Genomic DNA, 13160 nt, shown 5'->3' on the forward strand with positions numbered 1-13160 from the left:
CTGCAGCAGAGTGCCCGAGCTTTCCTGGGGCTGAACAGGCGGAGATTTTGCCACCAGACACAATAAGCATCTGAAATGGGGGCTCATGAATAATTCATGCTTGGTGTCCTACGAAACAAAGAAATGATATGTTTGCTGGTAGATAACTGTGTTGTGGCATTTGTAAATCTTTCTGAATGTGGAGTGGATCATGTTTCTTGTTGGTAGAGAAATATGTTTTTTTATTTTTTTTTCACTTTCCTAAAACAGAAAAGTTGGTAGTTCCATATAATAATCCTGCACTGAAGGTCTTCCATGAAATGCTGGATGGGTTAGACTAATTTGGCTCATGATTTAGGAATTTTAAAAAATCTCATTCAGTGAAGAGGAATGGCGAAATGGTTTTACTGCAGTAAAATACAGCGGGATACCAAGTTCTCAAGGACATTATTTTTTTTTTTTTCTTGGTAGGCAACCAGCTCACTTTTGCTAATGCAAGTTTCATTACTAGAGACTAGAAAACAGTGGTGCCTCCACATGGCAGGATAGTATCGGGAGGAATAATTCTTCACTTTTCACTAAAATATTAGTAAAAATGATACTTTGGTGAATTGAGCCCTAAATTGTTTTAGTGATAGTTAAATACCCACTAATCTGACTCTAGTTAAATTGGCAATAAAAATGACCCCCAACCAAGTTGGGCCTCTATCCTGTTTCTGCACAATAGCTTTGGACCTAATTCCAGGGATCTATAAAACCGTTGGGTAGACTTTGTGCATTTGCATAACGAGTATCTCTAGTGTTGTATAAAGTAACTAGCTGTTCAAACTTATCATAATTAGTATTTATAATTAGTATCTGAGTATTCATTTCATTTATTCTTTAATATCTGTGTACTCATTTCCTTGAGGGGGAAAGAAATTGATTTAATAGTTTTTCATTATCTTTGAAATGACAATCTGGCAAAACAAATCATGGTGATTATACTCTGTCATCTCTCCAATAATTATCTCAAATCTGTCTTCTGTTATTCACTCATACTTTCGCCACATTTTTCCCTTTGTTTTGCAGTATCTCCTTGTTTGTCTCCCTCATTTTCAGGTTGCCCAGGAATGACTGTACATCCGTAAAGCTCACACAGTTTGATATGGTTGGCAGGGAAAGTCAGAAAGAAGGCAGGCTGATTTTGCTGAAAGAAAGAAACAAGCAAAAACAAAATATGGGCCTGCCAATTATATGTTGGCGTGAGAATATAATTCCTTCTTGCTTTCAGGTAGGTAGCGGGATCTTCCATCAAAAGAAGAACAGTAAATGCTGAGTGAGGTGTATTTTTGGTTTTTGTTGTTGTTATTTTTATCCTGAAGCTCCAATAATGTACCAAATAGAAGACTCACAATATGTACAGGTAACGACTCTTTTTTTTTTTTTGTTTGTTTGTTTACTTTGGCTGTGTAGGATTAAGATGGTAAATAGAATGATGGTGGGACATAAATTGCTCCCTACCTTTTGAAAAGATAAGTAGATTTCCAGTGGAGATAATAACTAAATAAGTGGTAGGAATGTCCGGGGGCCAGGGAGATAATCATAAGAAATAGAGGTAACAGCCTTAAGAACAAAACACAAACAAAAGCTAAAAGGCCCGAGGCAGAGACTAATAGAAGTTCCCCCCACTTCTCATCGGTCGCCCAGGTTCCTGTTCCTCCGTCCCCTTCTTTGCATGTGGCTGTAGTGAGACAGCAGTCGTCTCTCAGATCTTTCCTTTCCGAGCCTCCACATTTCTTCAGTCTCCATCACCTACTGACAGAGCCTGATTGCTCTACCTTCCCAGAACGTCACACTTGGACTGCCAAGTGGTAAAGAATCTGCCCGCAATGCAGGAGACACAGGAGACGCAGGAGATGTGGCTTCAAGTCCCTAGGTTCGGAGGACCCCCTGGAAAAGGAAATGGCAACCCACTCTTGTATTCTTGCCTGGAAAAATGTCATGGACAGAGGAGCCTGCAGAGCTAAAGTCTATGAGGTCGCAGAGTTGGATATGACTTAGCTACTGAGCACACATGCATGTTAAAGAATCCTTTATAGGAATAACAAGCAAATTCATAACCCTTATTTTGTGTTTGATTCCATTTATATATTTGAGAACTATAAAGAAATTTAAAGAAAACACATTTAAGGGTGTGTGCTTTGATTACAAAAATAGGAACCAAAGAGGACCAATAAGTCAGTCAATAGCAGATAAAACTGATAGTATATTTAAGGTTAAGAAAACTCAGGTTCTTTGGATCAAAAATGCTTAGAAAATAGCAGTTTTCCAAAATTTCAATCCTGTCTCTGTCACATTTGTATTATGACAGACACTGAAAGTCCCTAAATATATTTCCTCATTTGTAAAATGGGGACAAAAATGCATGCTTCACAGAGTATTTTAAAATATCAGAACTAGTGATCTAATGTATGGAAAGCATGTTGGTAATTTATAACTTTCCATCCAATTGAATCAGAATCTCTGGAGAACAGGCCCTGACAATATACTTTGGAAAGCTCTTCAGGTGATTCTGCACCATAGCCAAGGATATGAACCACTGATGGAAAAGCCTGAGACTATATGAACACTCAGTAAATATTATCCATTTCTTCTCATTCATGTCGCATGAATATTTGCCCAATAAGAACACAGATTTTATCACTGGAAGGAATTTACAAGTGCAGCTAATCTATCTCCTTTCTTTGAAGGTAAAGAAGCTGATGGCAGCTGGATTAGTGATGTGCCCATCTCACTTTCTCTCAGATGTGTCCAGCTCTTCGTGATCCCATGGACTGCAGCCTGCCAGGCTACTCTGTCCATGCAATTCTTCAGGCGAGAATACGGGAGTGGGTTGCCATGACCTCCTCCAGGGGATCTTCCCAACCCAAGGATCGAACCTGCATCTCTGGCATCTCCTGTATTGGCAGGTGGGTTTTTTTTTTTTTAACCACTGGCACCACCTGGGAAACCCTTGATCTACCCATGGTCACATAGTTAATGGTGAGACTGGGATCCTGGTATTCATTCTAGAATTTTAAAGCTGTCTTCTCTGGCACAGCTTTTAGGAAGGAAAGTGAGATCTTAGATGAGGCTAAGTCTTATCTTTCCCTTGCTTCTTTGGTTTCTCAACAGTATTTTATGGCAATGAGATTATAACTAAAGTCAGAAGCAAAGGACTACACATTCAACTACTATCCTCATGAGCTGTAAAGACCTTGACTTGGTAGCATTTATTCATAGACACTTGAGCAGAAAAAACACATCTCAGCAATGCTTCCTCAGAGAAAGCACATGCATATGTGGTTGGACTTCTGATATGTGTTGTCATACTGCTTCTCCATCTTACTGATTAGTTCCTGTGTGATTGATATGGAAAATCTGAGCAACTGACTACCACACAGTTATGAGCCATCATACAGGTGCATTTAATTTTTAATTACTCTTAAAAATGTTTTTAATAATCAGTAGCAATAACCACTAATTGGCATGTAAACCATTCTTGCATCAGCAGGCAAACTGTAGGTTTATGTCCGCACACCCACACCCAATCAACTGAAAATTGCTTCAGTGCTTATCTTATAATTACTGTGCTTAATGCTATTTGCATTGTTTGGAAGCTTTTGTAATTAATTGCCTTTTTTTTTTTTTTTTTTTACCTCTGGACCTGTACATGGAAGAGTAAAGATTAGTCCTTTACTCAGTAACATCTTATTTACATTGAATTGTTTAGACACACATAAGAGGGAAAATAATGGGTTTTGTTTTTACCTGCCAGATGTATTTCCTCTGTTTATACAATGGTTAGATAGATCCCATGTAGAATTTGGAACTGCTCTAGCTACCTTCTTGACTTTCTGGTTCTCCTCAGGGCTGTTGGACTTTGGCACAATTACATTTTCAGGCAGACTCTCAGACTCTGTATTCCTTTATCCCCTTCCCCATTATTGGTTCTGCAAAGATTTATGGATAAAGGAAAATCATTTCTGAATGTCTCTATTGAAGTGAAGGCCAACATAGCTAAAGTTTCAGTTTGTTTCTTGGCAGTCAAAAATTTATATTTTATATACATATATATGTATGTGTATATATATATGTATATATATATCTGTGCCAGTCATTGTGCCTTTGATCTTGAAAGTGACAGTCACAGAGTACCACTAAAAATATCATTTAATAAATTGAGATTATTGGTATGCTAAGCCAGTTTTAGAAATAAGTGATGAATCTGCCAATGTTTTCATAGTAGTAAATGGCAAATAAAATTTTATGATGAGAGAGGCAAAAGATAAAACTTGACTTTATAATTATCAGCCATTAGGTATTGGTTATGAACTGCTACTGGATGAAGACATGGGTAGGAACATTCCTTCTTTATTCAATCACTCGCTGAATAGTTACTGGGAATACAATGTGCCCGGAAATGTGCTAGACAATTGGTATACACAAAGAACAACAACAACAAAAACAAAACCAGTGTGGTCTTGGGAGTCGGAAAAAACCTTAGTCTGAAAATCTTGATTCCATAAACAAGTAACTGGGAGACTTTCACAAATTATTTGATCTCTCAGAACTTCATTTGTGTCATCTAAAAAGCGGAGATGGTGACACTCTTGAAGGTTCATTTTGAAAATTAAAAGAAATCCCATATGTGAAACACTTTGCACTTTTCTGTATTTATTTAGTGTGTGTGTGCTATAATTTTAATTAGACTAAAGAATCTCCAGTCCAGTAAGAGTGAGATACGCTATCACTCACAGTGTTCTTTGATTGCAAGCAACAGAAACAAAATTTTGGCTGCTTAAGTAGGAGACAAAGTTATGGGAAAGGTCTTGGGACATTCACAGAACCAACTGGAAGCCTGGAGAATCAGGCTTAGAAAATCAGGCTTAGAAAATAGAAGAACTCAAAAACTAGCACATGTATACCTGTGGTGGATTCATTTTGATATTTGGCAAAACTAATACAATTATGTAAAATTTAAAAATAAAAAAAAAAAAAAACTAGCACACGTGAGGGTGTAAGTATCAGAACTTCTCAACAGCCTTGGAGGGCACTGCCAGGGACAAATACATTACAATTTTTTTTGTCCTTATTCTTTATCCTTCTCTTCAAGATTCAACAACTGAGGAGAAGGAGAGGAAGAAAGAGAGAGAGAATAGATAGGAAGGAAGAGAGAGAGGAGTTAATGGAGTCTATTCCTTAGAAGGAGAGGCTGGGGCACCTTGATTTATAGATGCACTGAGACATCCACAGTGGGGAAGAAGTAGCCCCTCAGTGGGACTCTGGATGCCACCACAAAAAAGGGTGACTGGTGATTAGTAGCCTGAAATCCACATAGAATATGTAACACAGGATCTGATTACAGCATCAGAAATAGGGTTGGCTTCACGAACATTTCATCTGTGCAATCACAAAGGTTCCATTTATAAATAAGGGACCCATATCTTCATTTTGCACTGGGCTGTGCAAATTTTGTAGTGTGTCTTGGTCATATGTTCTATGGTAGGGATCTACACACAGCTCTGTGGAAGCCCAAAAGGTTCCCAGAAAGAATTCCCAGAAAGAATTCATTGGAAACCCAGAGGAGTGTTCAAGGGGTGAAAAAGTATCAGATTTTGAAGAGTGGAGAAAGGGCGGAGAGCATTCAGGTAATGAAAACTGAGAAGCAAAAGCCAACAGAATTTTCTATGATCAAGGATACTAAACACAATTCTGACACAGTTGTGACTAAAAGTGTTCTCTTCAAGAATGGTAAAGCAAAGATATTATGACTATAGACTGGAGAAATATACTCTATTCTGTAGTACAAATCAGCAGAGGACACCTGTGAGCTATGAAAAGGCTCCCACTAGAGCCGAATAAACCAGGGTGCTTCTACTACACTAGAAACACATGGATTAAACATCATCTAGTTCTTGCTTGCAACTAGCCTCCTCCTGAAGTCGCTGGAAGCAAGCACTGTCCCCAGTGAATGCTCTTAGCTTCTGGACACCAAACTCCTGTGTTAACGGCAGGGCTTCTGAGTGGGACGGCAGAGAGGAAAGCAGAGCAGTTCAGCTTTGCTTTCTACAAACAATTCAATGCAGCTTTTTTTTTCAGTGTTTTCTGATATCAAACCTTTTCTCTTTTATCTAATATTTTTATAGTATTTCAGGATTCTAGCCTAGTACTTTTCCAAGGTATAAATTTTCAGAACATGCTCACTCAGTGCTTATTCAGTCTTTGCTGGAATACCTTCAGCACCTTCCAGTTTGGGCTTCCCTCATATCTCAGTCGGTAAAGAATCTGTCTCGGTGCATTAGCCCTGGGACTGATTCCTGAGCTGGACGAAACCTTGGAGAAGGAAATGACAACCCATTCCAGTATTCTTGCCTGGAGAATCCCCATTGACAGAGAAGCCTGGCAGGCTACAGTCCTTGGAGTCACAAGAGTCGGACACGATTTAGTGACTAAACCACAACCATTCCAGTTTTGGATAGATGTAAATGTCAGAGTTTATCCTCCTATTGAGCTAAATTTGACCTGCCTGTTACATTCACCAAGAAATGTTTTGGAATCACCCAGATTAAGCCTCATTCATCTTCTGCAGGCAAATATCAAATTTATTTTCTAATTACAGTAAAAATTTTCTCTGTTTTTGAGGCTCATTCTAGTGGGAAAATGTCTATTAGGTTTTCTTTTAAAAAGCTTCTTTTAGCACTGTGAGAACTATGAACCATATTGTGGAGCCCAAGAAGTTCCTCCTATGGGCTGGATTGGATTGTCTTATGTTTCCAGGGTCATGCGGGCCTGCAAGTTTCTCCTGCAGATTCAGTTTGCCTTCTGAACTTCATCCTCTCTGTGGGAAACAATTTTCTCCATTCCCTCCATCATTTGTAATGGGCTAGGCTCTTATCCAATTTAATCCGTTGCATGGGACATGGAGCTGGTCACAAACATGCCTATGCCAGGAAGGATAGCCCAGACATTTGCCATCTGTATCTCAGCTTTCTCCAGTTCTGTTCTTGGGCTTCTTATCTAGGGACACACTCATAGGCACTATTTCCCACTATTTCCTGGAAAAGAAAGAACTGGTAGACTGCTCAACACTAGGTTTTTGAGGGAGGTCTTCTTTTATAAGATTTCCCCTAAATTTGAGTAAGACTCTTTTTTTCAATGTGCTAGAGTAGTGTGCCTTCAGATGGGTGTGCTGAAACAAACCTACTCAGTAACTACAAGGTCATCTTCACGATGGCAATTTTGTTTTGTAGGGAAATCAAGTCAATGCTTATAAGCTCTTTTCATAAACATAAACATTCATTGAGTAAAAAGGAATTAGAATCATACATTCTTGGATAATATGACTTGGATAGTCATATTGACAAAGGACTTCTGCAACCAATGTCTTACTCCTGAGTTAGTTGCTTGACAATTTGCCACCTCTTAGCACCAAAGATAAAACTGTCACGTGCTACTCCCTTACCCCTCAAATATCAGGTTAGGAAAACAATAAGAGATAACTCAGCTTTCTTGTCTTGATCTTCTCTTTCTCAATCCCTATACCATCACGTCCTTTGTATAATTTTTCCCCGTGATTATTTGCTCTCTGACCAAGGTAGAAGTATACAATCTAATCACAAAGAGCTTGACTGGACTTGAGATGGTATTAGCAACATACAGATAAATAGATAATGTAAGGTAGAAATAATTATAGAAACAGCAGCTATATTATTTATAGAGCAACTACTATGAGCCATGCCTTCTGATGGGGACAACATACACGTTTTCTTCAATTCTGGTAATGCTGTAAAGCAGGAATTGTTACTCATGTTTTAAAGATACGTAAACTTGGGCTCAAAAAATTTAAGTCACTCTCCCCAGTTTGGGCTGCTCTTAAAGGGTGGTATGAGAGTTCAAAGCCATTTGCCCTAACTTCTGAACTTTATGTTGCAAATAAAGAATTGAATAGAAAATCCTGGGCTTGTATCTTCAAATTATGGTTTTCTCTGTGTATATGCCCAGGGGTGGGATTGCTGGGTAATAGGGTAGATCTATTTTTAGGTTTTTAAGGAACCTCAATACTGTTCTCCATAGTGGCTACACCAACTTACATTCCCATCAACAGTTTAGGAGGGTTCCCTTTTCTCTATGTACACCAATGCTCATTGGAGCACTATTTACTGTTAGCCAGGACACGGAAGCAATGTAAATGTCCATCAACTGCTAAGTCACTTCAGTCGTGTCCAACTCTGTGCGACCCCATAGACAGCAGCCCACCAGGCTCTGCTGTTCCTGGGATTCTCCAGGCAAGAACACTGGAGTGGGTTGCCATTTCCTTCTCCAATGCATGAAAGTGAAAAGGGAAAGTGAAGTCACTCAGTCGTGTCCGACTCTAGCAACCCCATGGACTGCAGCCTACCAGGCTCCTCCATCCACGGGATTTTCCAGGCAAGAGCACTGGAGTGGGGTGCCATTGCCTTCTCCGAAATGTCCATCAATAGAGGAATACATAAAGAAGATATGGTATGTACATACAGTGAAATATTACTCAGCCATAAAAATAACCAAATTGTGCAATTTGCAGCAACATGGATGGATGTAGAAGCTGTCATACTGAGTGAAGTACGTCAGACACAGAAAGACAAGTGTCGTATGATACCACTTATCTGTGTAATCTATAACAAAGGATACAAACAAACTTATTTACAGAGCAGAAGGAGAGTCACAGATGTAGGAAACAAAGTTTTGGTTACTACAAGGTAAGATGGGAAACTGGGATTGACATATACACACTAGTAACTAATAAGAATATGTTCTATAGCACGGGGAACTCTACTCAATATCCTATAATGACCTTTATGGGAAAAGAATCCAAAACAAAGAGTGGCTGTATGTATATGTATAACTGACTCATTTTGCTGTACCCCTGAAACTAACACACCATTGTAAATCAACTACTGAAAAAAATTTGAAACAAAAAAAAAAAAAAAAAAAGGGACAATCCTAGGCTTGACACACCTAGCAGAAAGTACTCTAGACTTGGCTGCATGACTATCTAGTATACTGTTTTACGATGTCATAAGCTACATGTGCATGTATATGAAAGTGAAAGCCTTAGTTGCTCAGTTGCGTCCGACTTTTTGTGACCCCATGGACTGTATCCTGTCTGGCTCTTCTGTCTATGGGATTCTCCAGGCAAGAATAGTGGAGTGGGTTGCCATGCCCTCCTCCACGGTATCTTTCTGATCCAATGGGTTTCCCGCATTGTGGGCAGTTTCTTTACTGTCTGAGCCACCGGGCAAGTCCATGTACATGTATACTTCACATTATTCCCAGCATAATCTGGAGTTCTTTTCACTAAATGTTGAGCTTTTAACACATTCTAGTAGTGATCAAGATTTTGGTAACACATGTCTTGCATTACACCATCCTGATTAGATGAAAAGGATATTTATATGTAGAGCTATAATTGATATTAATAAAGAACCACAATTTGTTAATTATGCTTAATACTGCTGGCATTGCCATTTATTTTCTTGAGGCAAAAATTAAAAGATATTAATATCAAAATATATTTTGACATACTTTCTTTTTTTAACTTTTTAAAATAACAAACAATATTCATATTCTGAGTTAATCCAGCTTCAACTCCATTTACTATTTCAAAATTCACTCACAGTTTTAAATCACGCTGAGCTTCCCTTTTCCTTTTAGTTCAGTGGAGACATGTGCTTGATGGCACTGCTTTAATAAAATAAAATGTCAGTCCTCCAAGGTTGGCAGTACAGAAGGAATCAAAACCTAGGGAGGGTGGCTAGACCGGGCAGCTAGGACTCTCTCCTCAATGAAGGAGTCACTTGTTTCTTGGGCAACTATGAAAGGGTTAGATTTGGTTACAATACTAATTGAACTAGAGGTTTTAATCCACCTGGTGACAGTGGTAGAGTAATAGTAACAGCCTTAATACAACTTGAAGGAGGTCTCTCAGATCCACACAAGCCAGAGATTCTCCCACTGCTACCAAATTTAGATCCCGGTTCGGTATCTTAAGAGGAGCTAGTGGGTTTTCTTATATAGCTTGCTAGGATGTAAGTAGTGCCGAGTAAATTTTCTTAGAAACAACTTAAAGTAAAAACTATGGGTAAGAGAAGGAAGTGTTAACTTGTACTTTTCTAAGATCTGGATGTTTTTCTTACTTTTCAAAGTCACTGGGAAATTCAAATCAGAACAAGATGTGAAATCACCATCCAAAGAGTAAAACATTCTTATTTTTAAAACTGGCGAATGGCAGATAGATGTATCTTATCATCTGAGTTAGTAGTCATAAATCCTAATAGCTGGTTGGGAAGCTCTTCTGACTTTACTTTTTAAAATTTATTGTACGGAATAAATTTTATTTTTATTTTTTATTTTACTTATTATTGGAATTGGGTCCTGGCATGACTGCTCGGGGACTAGGGGCTCTAGTTAGAGGAAGACTGGATTTCAGCATTAGCTGTACTACTTCCTTATGATGTGACCTGCACCTCGGTGTCCAATTTTCCATCTGAGACATGGAAGAAAAATGCCCTTAGAGGGTTTGGTGAAGAATCCACAAGTTAATATATGGAAGGCACTTAGAAAGCAGCATGGCTCAGAGTAAGTGCTCAGGACCTGTTAGGTATTATTATCATTAGACAGATAGAGTGTTAAATCTTTTCGACACTCATAGGTAGAAACTGTCAGTGCTGATATCTAGGGAAACTGTGTAGTGCATGGGTGTTTTATCTTCCACACTGACTCCAGTTGAGAAGCACATTGTTTTATATAGTGTCCTCTGGTCAGAGGACAGGAGAGACTCTCCTGAAAAAGAAAATGCAACTTCAGCTCCCAAGAGCATCTCCTTATGCCTCTGTTTGGTTTTGGGTTTTTAAATGTTAATTTAATTTTATGGAATGGATTAAAATACTCCAGAGAGCCAGGAAGGCTGATGGTCCAGAGAAAAGAAGACATAGATCCCTGAAGACAAGTTTATGGTTTGTCTCATCCCTGGTTTTGATCTAGGTAATAATTATTCTCCAGAGAGATAGAAACTGAGAAGAAAGCCTCTAAAGTCAGCCTTAGACCATATTGACCCTCAGCTATTCATGGTAGCCCCAGTATTTTATGCTGTGGCCCCTTAGATTTTGAGGCACTACATACAGAAGGTAAAATTCTCTCAGGCACGATTTGGGAGAGGGGACAGTTTTGACACTTTTCAACCCCTCTGCCCTGAACTTCAGCTCCCCTGAATCACTTTTTCCTTTGTAGCATCATTAGATATCCCTAGTCAACTTGTGAATTATTGTAAAAGGCTTATGTTCTAACATGTAACTAGACTCATAAATTATCTCTTAATTTCCCCTAATTTTACAGCTAAAGAAAACAGAAGATCGAGACAGGCTAAGTGAAGATCACAAAGCCAGTCAATGTGGAGCTGAATCTGAGACTGAGGACTTCTAATGCTTGGTTCAAAGAGCAAGCAGAGAGATAAAATAGTAACGTACTGGATTCATTAAATAGTAATGATAATGATGATGATGATGATGATAGTAAATACTTATTCAGTACTTATGTGCCAGGCACTGTTTCAAGCACTTTACATTTATTAACCCATATCATCCTTATGAGACTATGAGGAAGGTATTACCATCATCTCCATTTCACAGATGGATAAACTGAAGCATGGTGAGGTTAATAAACTTGCTCAAGGTCCCAGCTATTAAATGAAAGTGTAAGGGTTTGAGTCCATATGATCCAGTTACCACCGAGGTCAGGCTTTCAAGCACAGAGCTATACTACTATACTACATCTAATTTAATTAGCTGTTTCTGCCCACATGCAGTTTAACTAATTCTGATTAATTTGTTTTTCTTAAAACAATTATTAACTGTTCAGTCCACTTATTAGGAATCAAGAATTCATGAAAAGCCACAAATTTCCATTTTGTACCTTTTATATCAGTTTATCTACGTACAAAGAACTCTTTTTCTGAATATACACACATATACATACACACTGCATTATGACATCCAGGGCATTTATCTAGGATACCTAGAAGTGAAATTCAGATTGTTACTATATTCTGGCCAGTTAAGTTAACAAAACTGTCATGCATATGATATCCACTTCTAAAAATATTAAAATAAACGACACTAAAACTGTACTCATAATTCAATTTCATTTAAATTCTGATTTGGAGGGCATGACAAGTTTTGTAGTGCCTCCAGCCTTCCCTATTAACAGTACTTTATATTCCAAAGAAGGAGATACATAAGAGGGGTAGACAATTAAGTCATCTTTAAATAATATTTTAGAAACTTTCTTTAAAAGTTATTTCATATGAATTTATCCTTGAGGTCCTCTGTTTTTGCTTGTCATTCCCTAATGTCAAAATGCAAAAAGTGAAAGCAAGTTTGAGTTTTTTAAGCCTCATTGTCTGATGAATTCCTTGAAATGAGATTTCCCTCTTTCATTAATCCTTACATATAGTACAATGGGATTTACAAAAAGGGGAGAGGTCTGGGTGTATTCTATCATCAATAAGAAACATCAACCTTAGAAATGATAGAATGCTTACATGATAAATGGACATTTCAAATAATAATGATGTCTAATCCACAGATTAAGAAGACAGTATCTGTACTTCATATCTGAATATACAATATTTTTCATGTGGAAATTTGTCTTTCTCAAAATAACATCTAGAGGTTAGTAGGTATTATTCTATTTATTTTAATTTTGCTGCTCACATGTTCACAAACTAAATTCTCTCACTCTCCTTACCTTAAAATAAGAAGATCTGTGTAAAAAACATCTTCAAAAGACTACATCCTAAAATAAGGGACATACTCTTATTTTGCCGTAGAGTTTTTTCTTTTTTAAAGGAAATACTGAACATGGCCAGAAATAATTCTTTTCCTTGCTGGGGTACTAAGGCTGAAAACTGGCTACGTATTGAAGGTAGCAAACTTTCCCTAAGTCTTTAGGTCTTTATTTGGAATTTACCCTATAGCAAAATAAAAAAGGAATAATAGGAAACACACACACACACACACACACACACACACACACTCAAAAAGGAAACCTCCACTGAGGACCCAGCCATCCGGCCCCTGAAGAGATATAATCTACGCGTAACAATGCTTAAATCAGCACGA

This window comes from Bos mutus, chromosome 8, assembly GCF_027580195.1.
Source record: "Bos mutus isolate GX-2022 chromosome 8, NWIPB_WYAK_1.1, whole genome shotgun sequence".
In the NCBI taxonomy this organism is placed as follows: Eukaryota; Metazoa; Chordata; class Mammalia; order Artiodactyla; family Bovidae; genus Bos; species Bos mutus.